This window comes from Eptatretus burgeri, chromosome 15 (assembly GCF_056783735.1).
Source record: "Eptatretus burgeri isolate ZD-2024b chromosome 15, Ebu_testis_v1, whole genome shotgun sequence".
NCBI lineage: Eukaryota > Metazoa > Chordata > Myxini > Myxiniformes > Myxinidae > Eptatretus > Eptatretus burgeri.
In genome coordinates this window covers 5,226,122-5,238,109 of record NC_140975.1, presented here as the reverse complement: position 1 = coordinate 5,238,109, position 11,988 = coordinate 5,226,122, and the positions used below count along the sequence as shown (strand labels likewise).

At 45.8% G+C, this 11,988-nt stretch overlaps 2 non-coding genes across 2 annotated transcripts; both read right to left on the bottom strand.

The window, feature by feature from the left end:
• Positions 1 to 1,472: 1,472 nt before the first annotated feature.
• On the bottom strand, positions 1,473 to 1,688 carry LOC147011380 (small nucleolar RNA U3). Its single transcript, XR_015052073.1, has one exon. It is a non-coding gene; the product is annotated as a small nucleolar RNA U3 (small nucleolar RNA).
• Positions 1,689 to 6,739: 5,051 nt separating this feature from the next.
• Positions 6,740 to 6,955, bottom strand: LOC147011379 (small nucleolar RNA U3). Its single transcript, XR_015052072.1, has one exon. It is a non-coding gene; the product is annotated as a small nucleolar RNA U3 (small nucleolar RNA).
• Positions 6,956 to 11,988: the final 5,033 nt, after the last annotated feature.

Genomic DNA, 11,988 nt, shown 5'->3' with positions numbered 1-11,988 from the left:
GAGACGCCGGTGTTCATTGCTTTATTTCATTTCCGCATACGCCATAACCTCGAGAGAATAACACACTCACGGCAAAAGTTTGCAGTGTTATCAACCAGGTCACCCTGCTTCTATACAGCGAGCAAGACCTTTTTCATCGTAGGATATTCCTTTCATCAATATGTGGGTGAAAATAGTCGGGAAAAAGGAAACATCACTGACAGCCAGTTCGACAACAGCACAAAAATTAAATCTATAAAATACCAGCAACAATTCAACAAGTGGATTTAATTGAGAATACATGAATATAATTATTTTTCTTCCACACGTCACGCTGTCTTCCCTTCTCTTCCACTCACACTACCTTCCCTACCCCTCCACTCACTTAATTGCTCGCAAACCCAATCCCCTCTCCAACCCCATGGACATCTCGGGTGCTGTATCAACATGCTGTTTGAACGTTCCCCATTTTTGTTCAATCCTGAGCGACTCACCCTCACTCCTTTCTCCACAAGTCCCACAAATAAACGCATGTGAAGAACCCTCCCCCTCCCCTTCCTCGCTCTCCCCTCCCTTTCCCAGCTCCCCACTTCCTCACCCCCACGTTTATCCCCCACCCCTCCTTGCTCCCTCCTATCCAACCCCCTCCTTGCTCCCTCCTCTCACTCCCCCCTCCTTGCTCCCTCCTATCCTCCCCCCTTCCTTGCTCCCTCCTCTCACCCCCCTTCCTTGTTCCCTCCTCTCACTCCCCCCCACCTTCCTTGTTCCCGCCTCTCACTCCCCCCTCCTTGTTCCCTCCTCTCACTCCCCCCTTCCTTGTTCCCTCCTCCCAATCCCTCCTCCTTTCTCCCACCTATTCCTCCCCCTCCTTTCTTCCTCCCCCCTCCTTTCTCCCTCCTCTCCCTCCCTCCCCTCCTTTCTCCCTCCTCTCCCTCCCTCCCCTCCTTTCTCCCTCCTCTCCCTCTCCTTCCTCCCCCCTCCCTCTTTCTCGCCCCTCTTTAACATTCCCGTCAATGAAGGATTGGTTTGTATTTTCTCGTGAATAATAATGGTCCGAGTACTGATCACTGAGACACCACACGATGTACATCCTCCCAACTGGACCCTATTCACACCCATCATGAATCCAGTTTCCGGGAAACTATTTATTAACTCCCTTCCATCGCCGAACAATCAGTGTTCATGTTTGGGATTTTCGGTGTTCAGGCAATGATAGTAAAAACACCGAAGGAGGAAAATAATTCTGGGGATTAGGAAACAATTACAACAGCGATCATTTCACGACTTTATACACCGCCCAGTGGTTTGTTTATCACTGAAATGAAATTCGTGTCAATCAAGGAAACACGTTGGTCATGGATATAACTTTAAACAAGAGGTTCATGGGACAAGCACAAAATATTATGTAATATAAACATAACCAGTAAAACGTGTTACACTGAGTGAATTAACCAGATAATATTAAAGCTTTCATTTAATAATATGTTAAGTTAACCCCTCAGAATATCTCACTTCCCTCCACCCCACCAACAAGTGGTGAAGGGAACGGTCATCAATGACAAGAAGCAGCTGCCGAAGCAGAACCTCGAGTCGGCTTCGCGCTCAGGAAGCGAGACTTCTGCTCCTCATCAGGGTTAACGTGTCCGTTCACTTTCAGTTACGTTTCTGGACTCACAAACTATAGAAATGATCCCTGAAAGTATAGTCTTAACTCGCTCTCTCCACCGACTCGCTCTTCAGCTTTACCGGCATCGAAACATCAGGGGAGAGTTCCAGGTTTTAGTCACTTCATGTTTCTCTTTTCTCACATTTTAAATAAACATTTCATGTGTTCGGATAAAGTTAATTTCCTTCATTATATTAACATTCTCTTCACCTCATTCCAATTACGACAAGAGAACATATTTGATGTAACCTTATATTGTAGTTTCGCCCATTCACCGCGTCAGAGGAGTGAGAGCAGTGACGTAAACGCGTTTTATGGTTTTAAATTGAATCCATCCAGATCCAAATCTACCCATATGTACCACGTCCATGTGTGCTGTAAACGTACCTCTACCTTGTAACTGTCGACTGCACATCCCGATTTGGACACCAACAGTACTGTGCAGCTCGGTAAGTGGCTTAAGCACTCAAGCAAGCACTCCAACAGACCGCCTGGCTTGGCAAGCGATGACCAATTTCCGTCGATACATCTATGCTCCCGGAAACGCCCGTGCAATGTCCGAATTGGAAAAATCAACACTTTTTTTAGGAGTCGGAATGGCTAACACTTTCAAATCTGGAGCTAACATTTTGTAATTCTGCTTAGTTTAAGAGATTCTCTCGGTTATTCAAATGCGCAAAAGAAATAAAGCCGTGAACGCTGGCATCTCCAGGCATTTATAAGCACTGCAATATACCCAGCGATTTATAGCTATGATGAACAGGCATTCGATAACATGAGTGGGGAAAGTGAAAAAAAAACTTCGTTATTGAGAAATTGTTGCAGCCTGTTCCAAGTCAGGCCAAGGTAGAGCAGGCCAAACAACATGGGGGCTTCAGACCCCAGTGAGATTACCCAGGAAACGCCGCCGTAAGACACAGAGCGAGGTGGACGAAGATCGCCTGATGAAGGATATAATTAAATAATCCCGTTAATTATGTTCAAAAGGGGTGTTTTAATTACCTAAGGTATCAATTTTCACTCATTACTGCGTTGGAGAAAATGCTTTCCGATTTTTCCCAGGGTTCTGGCTTCGATGTCAGTCTGCATACAAAATTTCCGTGCCTCCTCATTGTCTCGGGTCGCTCAGCTGCATTTTATTTCATTTATTTATTTGAATATATTGTTGCAGCCACGGGTACCAGGAAACCAGCTTGTCACTCAGGGGGATTAATCCCCGGTTGTCCTCGGTAGAGCCGGACCTGGGGGCACCGCTCATAATTAACGTTGTGGTGCAGTGGGTTGTTTTAAAACCACGAACGCCACCCGGTCAACCACGAGTTCCAGTGTCCACCGTCTAATTATTCCGTTTAACTGGAGGTCACGTGGTTACCTGAGTGGGGAGCGCGCCCTCGGTAAAGCACCAACGTTATCTGATTATATTTTAATTTGGGCGGCCGAGCGTTTTAACCGCTGGTTCGTACCGACGATTTTTGGTCAAATCTGTGGTAATTCCCTCCCAGTCTACCTCGGTTCGAACAATGCTAGACCAATGGAAGGAAAGGACAAACATGGACAGGTTGGAAATCGACAAATAATTTATTAATAATAAAATTAATAAATAAAAAGAACTTTTTATTTTCTGAGGTCAATAAAGAACGAATTTCAAAGCAAAATCAATCAAAATGCCACGAAAGAGATAAAGGGCAGATGCTTATCGGGGTTGACTTACTTACAGCTAAACACAGACAAGGGTACTCAGCAGATCATTCAGGGGGAGGGGGGGGGAATAATCGTCTTCACCAGAAGATTCTTCTTCATTTTTTTTGTGGTCCAGAAGTCATTTCATCCAGAAGTCTTCACATTCACCAGAAAGTCGTCCGTGAAGTGAAAACGTCCTAAAATGCATGCGTGTTACGTCCGTCGCCAGCACCCAGCCCTGCCATGCACCCTCTTGGGAATAGCCTTGAACGCCAGTTGAAGTCTGGAGGGCACCAAGATCGTCTGTCACGGGTTTAGACCCTGGTGTTGTTGGTGACCGACCCATTCGTCACTTGTTGGCGGTGCTGCTCACACCCACACGAGGGATACCTTGAACAGATCTACACCTGAAATGCCAAAGAAGTCAAACTTCCATTATGGGACTAAATACGCTTCGACTTTTAAGCTAAATTATGCCAGAGAACATTAGTCAGCATTTTTCCATCACGGCCAATTTTGAGAAATGCAGAACATACCCCGTGTGCGGGTGTACCTTGATCCGTACGAGAGGGTAGTTTGAACCATGCCCTGGGATCACCAGTGAAGTAAAAAAGACAACTGAAGGTAATTATAAACTTTTAGTGAAATTTAAACAGTTTAACACATTGAAATGTTCAGAAGTTCATTTCTTGACGTACCTGGATATTAAATGTTATTCTCTCTATCTTCAAATCATGAACACCTTGATGAACGTTGCACCGTTTTTCGACATCCTGTAAGGCTCTTCTCATCTGCCACTGTCAGCTTTCCCTCCGTTTGTCTTTGACTTATGGTCCTGGTCCATCTTCTCAAGAAAACAGACTGGTTCTCTTCCATTCTTAAGTTCTAAAACACCAATTTTACAAGGACAAGGTATTGTGAACCTTAAATATAAGAACCCCGTTTAAATTGACAGACCCAAGTTTTCTGCTGCATCTGTAGTACGAGATAAAGAAGAAATTACCCTTTCAAATTTGCTTTGGCCATCATTGAAAAAAATAATTGCAATCTTACAAATCCAAAAGGCAAGTGAGAATGACTGGAGGAGTTAATGGACTTTCCACGAGATGATCAGAGACCAGACGACAAGAAAAATCTTTGTGAAGGGAGTTATACGAAGGGAATAGAGGCCTGTGGTTCAAGGTACCCCTTCGTTCAAGATTCCCCACTCTCCCCTCTTCAATAAATCGACGTAATTAATTGGTGAAGACATGGTCCAATATTAAGTCATTAATCGATGTACTGAAGGTCCAATTCATGTTGAAACAGAACGTAATTAATAGACATACTCACATGCTTCACCAAGGCTTCACCATGATGAGGTTCACCCTCCATCCGTGTTTTTTGGTTTTACGTAACAAAGCAAAGGTATCCGTCCCCAGTGACAGGAAAACTTTCAGTTGATCTATTAATTTAATTATTTCATGGACTTTTTAAAAGGTTCATTTTGTTGCACTCTTGGTTTCACTCAAAGCTTAGTTTCACTCTCCCTCCTCTCTCCATCCTCTCTCACCCCTCCTCTCTCTCTATCCCACCCCTCTGACACTCTCTCCCACACATTCCCTCTTCCACCCTTGCCTCTCTCTCTCCCCTCCTCTCTTCTGCCCCCTACTCTCCTTCTCCTGCCCCAATTTCCTCTCCTACTCCTCTCCCACTCTTTCCCCCTCTCTCCTCTCTCTTCCACCCCTCCTCCTCTCTCTCTCTCCCCCATCCCTTCCTCTCTCTCTCCCACCGATCTCCCTCATCACCCCCACCCCCTTGTTGAGGGGATTGCTGAGGACTGACAGTTTAGTTTTGAATTAAAACAGGCTTCCCCAGAGTGTAGCATGTACGAATCAGAGTTGGAGTGAGCCGACTGGAGGGGTGCAAAGGTCGCTCCATTTTCAAGCATGTCAGAATGCAGGCAGGTCTTTGTGAGGTAGATAGCATGGGCTTTAAAATCTCCCTCCCAGTCTGCTGCAGAATTTGCTGGTTAAAAAGAAAATGTTGCTGTTTGGGTGTGTTTTATTGTCTTCCCTTCTCGCATGCCGCCTTCCTTTCCCCTCATTCTGCCTTCCCTTTCCCTCACGCTGCCTTCCCTTCACATCATGCTGCCTTCCCTTTCCCACACGCCACCTTCCCTTTCCTTCACGCTGTCTTCCCTTCCCATCACGCTGCCTTCCCTGCCTCTCGACTCACACTTACCTTCTCCCAAACCCTGTCCCCTCTCCACCCCTATGGACATCTCCAGGCAGTCTCCGAGTGCTGTATTTGCATGCTCTTTAAACCAATCCGATTTTGTTCAATCCTAAACGAACACGCCCCCCCCACACACACACACACACACACACACACACATCCTTTTCTCCACAAGATCCACTACCACATGCATGCGGAAAACCCTTCCACCCACCCCATTTTTCCCTCAAGTCCCCCTACCAAAACAAAAGTCCAAAAATCCCTCCCTTTCTGCTTACCTCCTCGCAAACCCCATCCCCACTTTGACCCGATTGTCTCCCCCATCCTTCTCACTCCAAACCTTCTAGTGGAGCATGTAGCGACGTTTGGTGAGGCGATGCTCTGCCCCCCCCCCCCGCTTGCTCGCTCTCCTCCATTCCTCCCTCGCCCCATCCTCACTGCCTCCGAGCTCCCACAGACCTTTTTGCTCCCCCTCCTGGATTGTGTGGCAACGTTTAATGAGGCATTGCTCTCTGTTCCTCCCTCCTCTTCCTTGCTCTCACCCCTTTCCGAGCTTCCCACTTCCTCACCCTCTCGCTCCCCGACCCCTCCTTGCTCCTTCCTCTCTCCCCCTCCTTCTTCGACCTTATTCCCTCCCTTCACCCCTCTCTCTCTCCCCCCTCCCTCTTCTTCCTCCCCCCTCCATCTTTCTCCCCCCTCTTTGACATTCCCGTCAATGAAGGATTGGTTTGTATTTTCTCGTGAATAATAATGGTCCGAGTACTGATCACTGAGACACCACACGATGTACATCCTCCCAACTGGACCCTATTCACACCCATCATGAATCCAGTTTCCGGGAAACTATTTATTAACTCCCTTCCATCGCCGAACAATCAGTGTTCATGTTTGGGATTTTCGGTGTTCAGGCAATGATCGTAAAACCACTGAAGGAGGAAAATAATTCTGGGGATTAGGAAACAATTACAACAGCGATCATTTCACGACTTTATACACCGCCCAGTGGTTTGTTTATCCCTGAAATGAAATTCGTGTCAATCAAGGAAACACACGTTGGTCATGGATATAACTTTAAACAAGAGGTTCATGGGACAAGAACAAAATATTATGTAATATAAACATAACCAGTAAAACGAGTTACACTGAGTGAATTAACCAGATAATATTAAAGCTTTCATTTAATAATATGTTAAGTTAACCCTTCAGAATATCTCACTTCCCTCCACCCCACCAACAAGTGGTGAAGGGAACGGTCATCAATGACAAGAAGCAGCTGCCGAAGCAGAACCTCGAGTCGGCTTCGCGCTCAGGAAGCGAGACTTCTGCTCCTCATCAGGGTTAACGTGTCCGTTCACTTTCAGTTACGTTTCTGGACTCACAAACTATAGAAATGATCCCTGAAAGTATAGTCTTAACTTGCTTTCTCCACCGACTCGCTCTTCAGCTTTACCGGCATCGAAACATCAGGGGAGAGTTCCAGGTTTTAATCACTTCATGTTTCTCTTTTCTCACATTTTATATAAACATTTCATGTGTTCGGATAAAGTTAATTTCCTTCATTATATTAACATTCTCTTCACCTCATTCCAATTACGACAAGAGAACATATTTGATGTAACCTTATATTGTAGTTTCGCCCATTCACCGCGTCAGAGGAGTGAGAGCAGTGACGTAAACGCGTTTTATGGTTTTAAATTGAATCCATCCAGATCCAAATCTACCCATATGTACCACGTCCATGTGTGCTGTAAACCTACCTCTACCTTGTAACTGTCGACTGCACATCCCGATTTGGACACCAACAGTACTGTGCAGCTCGGTAAGTGGCTTAAGCACTCAAGCAAGCACTCCAACAGACCGCCTGGCTTGGCAAGCGATGACCAATTTCCGTCGATACATCTATGCTCCCGGAAACGCCCGTGCAATGTCCGAATTGGAAAAATCAACACTTTTTTTAGGAGTCGGAACGGCTAACACTTTCAAATCTGGAGCTAACATTTTGTAATTCTGCTTAGTTTAAGAGATTCTCTCGGTTATTCAAATGCGCAAAAGAAATAAAGCCGTGAACGCTGGCATCTCCAGGCATTTATAAGCACTGCAATATACCCAGCGATTTATAGCTATGATGAACAGGCATTCGATAACATGAGTGGGGAAAGTGAAAAAAAAACTTCGTTATTGAGAAATTGTTGCAGCCTGTTCCAAGTCAGGCCAAGGTAGAGCAGGCCAAACAACATGGGGGCTTCAGACCCCAGTGAGATTACCCAGGAAACGCCGCCGTAAGACACAGAGCGAGGTGGACGAAGATCGCCTGATGAAGGATATAATTAAATAATCCCGTTAATTATGTTCAAAAGGGGTGTTTTAAGTATCTAAAGTATCAATTTTCACTCATGCACTGTGTTGGAGAAAATGCTTTCCGATTTTTCCCAGGGTTCTGGCTTCGATGTCAGTCTGCATACAAAATTTCCGTGCCTCCTCATTGTCTCGGGTCGCTCAGCTGCATTTTATTTCATTTATTTATTTGAATATATTGTTGCAGCCACGAGTACCAGGAAACCAGCTTGTCACTCAGGGGGATTAATCCCCGGTTGTCCTCGGTAGAGCCGGACCTGGGGGCACCGCTCATAATTAACGTTGTGGTGCAGTGGGTTGTTTTAAAACCACGAACGCCACCCGGTCAACCACGAGTTCCAGTGTCCACCGTCTAATTATTCCGTTTAACTGGAGGTCACGTGGTTACCTGAGTGGGGAGCGCGCCCTCGGTAAAGCACCAACGTTATCTGATTATATTTTAATTTGGGCGGCCGAGCGTTTTAACCGCTGGTTCGTACCGACGATTTTTGGTCAAATCTGTGGTAATTCCCTCCCAGTCTACCTCGGTTCGAACAATGCTAGACCAATGGAAGGAAAGGACAAACATGGACAGGTTGGAAATCGACAAATAATTTATTACTAATAAAATTAATAAATAAAAAGAACTTTTTATTTTCTGAGGTCAATAAAGAACGAATTTCAAAGCAAAATCAATCAAAATGCCACGAAAGAGATAAAGGGCAGATGCTTATCGGGGGTTGACTTACTTACAGCTAAACACAGACAAGGGTACTCAGCAGATCATTCAGGGGGAGGGGGGGGGAATAATCGTCTTCACCAGAAGATTCTTCTTCATTTTTTTTGTGGTCCAGAAGTCATTTCATCCAGAAGTCTTCACATTCACCAGAAAGTCGTCCGTGAAGTGAAAACGTCCTAAAATGCATGCGTGTTACGTCCGTCGCCAGCACCCAGCCCTGCCATGCACCCTCTTGGGAATAGCCTTGAACGCCAGTTGAAGTCTGGAGGGCACCAAGATCGTCTGTCACGGGTTTAGACCCTGGTGTTGTTGGTGACCGACCCATTCGTCACTTGTTGGCGGTGCTGCTCACACCCACACGAGGGATACCTTGAACAGATCTACACCTGAAATGCCAAAGAAGTCAAACTTCCATTATGGGACTAAATACGCTTCGACTTTTAAGCTAAATTATGCCAGAGAACATTAGTCAGCATTTTTCCATCACGGCCAATTTTGAGAAATGCAGAACATACCCCGTGTGCGGGTGTACCTTGATCCGTACGAGAGGGTAGTTTGAACCATGCCCTGGGATCACCAGTGAAGTAAAAAAGACAACTGAAGGTAATTATAAACTTTTAGTGAACTCTAAACAGTTTAACACATTGAAATGTTCAGAAGTTCATTTCTTGACGTACCTGGATATTAAATGTTATTCTCTCTATCTTCAAATCATGAACACCTTGATGAACGTTGCACCGTTTTTCGACATCCTGTAAGGCTCTTCTCATCTGCCACTGTCAGCTTTCCCTCCGTTTGTCTTTGACTTATGGTGCTGGTCCATCTTCTCAAGAAAACAGACTGGTTCTCTTCCATTCTTAAGTTCTAAAACACCAATTTTACAAGGACAAGGTATTGTGAACCTTAAATATAAGAACCCCGTTTAAATTGACAGACCCAAGTTTTCTGCTGCATCTGTAGTATGAGATAAAGAAGAAATTACCCTTTCAAATTTGCTTTGGCCATCATTGAAAAAAATAATTGTAATCTTACAAATCCAAAAGGCAAGTGAGAATGACTGGAGGAGTTAATGGACTTTCCACGAGATGATCAGAGACCAGACGACAAGAAAAATCTTTGTGAAGGGAGTTATACGAAGGGAATAGAGGCCTGTGGTTCAAGGTACCCCTTCGTTCAAGATTCCCCACTCTCCCCTCTTTAATAAATCGACGTAATTAATTGGTGAAGAGATGGTCCAATATTAAGTCATTAATCGATGTACTGAAGGTCCAATTCATGTTGAAACAGAACGTAATTAATAGACATACTCACATGCTTCACCAAGGCTTCACCATGATGAGGTTCACCCTCCATCCGTGTTTTTTGGTTTTACGTAACAAAGCAAAGGTATCCGTCCCCAGTGACAGGAAAACTTTCAGTTGATCTATTAATTTAATTATTTCATGGACTTTTTAAAAGGTTCATTTTGTTGCACTCTTGGTTTCACTCAAAGCTTAGTTTCACTCTCCCTCCTCTCTCCATCCTCTCTCACCCCTCCTCTCTCTCTATCCCACCCCTCTGACACTCTCTCCCACACATTCCCTCTTCCACCCTTGCCTCTCTCTCTCCCCTCCTCTCTTCTGCCCCCTACTCTCCTTCTCCTGCCCCAATTTCCTCTCCTACTCCTCTCCCACTCTTTCCCCCTCTCTCCTCTCTCTTCCACCCCTCCTCCTCTCTCTCTCCCCCATCCCTTCCTCTCTCTCTCCCACCGATCTCCCTCATCACCCCCACCCCCTTGTTGAGGGGATTGCTGAGGACTGACAGTTTAGTTTTGAATTAAAACAGGCTTCCCCAGAGTGTAGCATGTACGAATCAGAGTTGGAGTGAGCCGACTGGAGGGGTGCAAAGGTCGCTCCATTTTCAAGCATGTCAGAATGCAGGCAGGTCTTTGTGAGGTAGATAGCATGGGCTTTAAAATCTCCCTCCCAGTCTGCTGCAGAATTTGCTGGTTAAAAAGAAAATGTTGCTGTTTGGGTGTGTTTTATTGTCTTCCCTTCTCGCATGCCGCCTTCCTTTCCCCTCATTCTGCCTTCCCTTTCCCTCACGCTGCCTTCCCTTCACATCATGCTGCCTTCCCTTTCCCACACGCCACCTTCCCTTTCCTTCACGCTGTCTTCCCTTCCCATCACGCTGCCTTCCCTGCCTCTCGACTCACACTTACCTTCTCCCAAACCCTGTCCCCTCTCCACCCCTATGGACATCTCCAGGCAGTCTCCGAGTGCTGTATTTGCATGCTCTTTAAACCAATCCGATTTTGTTCAATCCTGGACGAACACGCCCCCCCCACACACACACACACACATCCTTTTCTCCACAAGATCCACTACCACATGCATGTGGAGAACCCTTCCACCCACCCCATTTTTCCCTCAAGTCCCCCTACCAAAACAAAAGTCCAAAAATCCCTCCCTTTCTGCTTACCTCCTCGCAAACCCCTCCCCACTTTGACCCGATTGTCTCCCCCATCCTTCTCACTCCAAACCTTCTAGTGGAGCATGTAGCGACGTTTGGTGAGGCGATGCTCTGCCCCCCCCCGCTTGCTCGCTCTCCTCCATTCCTCCCTCGCCCCATCCTCACTGCCTCCGAGCTCCCACAGACCTTTTTGCTCCCCCTCCTGGATTGTGTGGCGACGTTTAATGAGGCATTGCTCTCTGTTCCTCCCTCCTCTTCCTTGCTCTCACCCCTTTCCGAGCTTCCCACTTCCTCACCCTCTCGCTCCCCGACCCCTCCTTGCTCCTTCCTCTCTCCCCTCCTTCTTCGACCTTATTCCCTCCCTTCACCCCTCTCTCTCTCCCCCCTCCCTCTTCTTCCTCCCCCCTCCATCTTTCTCCCCCCTCTTTAACATTCCCGTCAATGAAGGATTGGTTTGTATTTTCTCGTGAATAATAATGGTCCGAGTACTGATCACTGAGACACCACACGATGTACATCCTCCCAACTGGACCCTATTCACACCCATCATGAATCCAGTTTCCGGGAAATATTTATTAACTCCCTTCCATCGCCGAACAATCAGTGTTCATGTTTGGGATTTTCGGTGTTCAGGCAATGATCGTAAAACCACTGAAGGAGGAAAATAATTCTGGGGATTAGGAAACAATTACAACAGCGATCATTTCACGACTTTATACACCGCCCAGTGGTTTGTTTATCCCTGAAATGAAATTCGTGTCAATCAAGGAAACACACGTTGGTCATGGATATAACTTTAAACAAGAGGTTCATGGGACAAGAACAAAATATTATGTAATATAAACATAACCAGTAAAACGAGTTACACTGAGTGAATTAACCAGATAATATTAAAGCTTTCATTTAATAATATGTTAAGTTA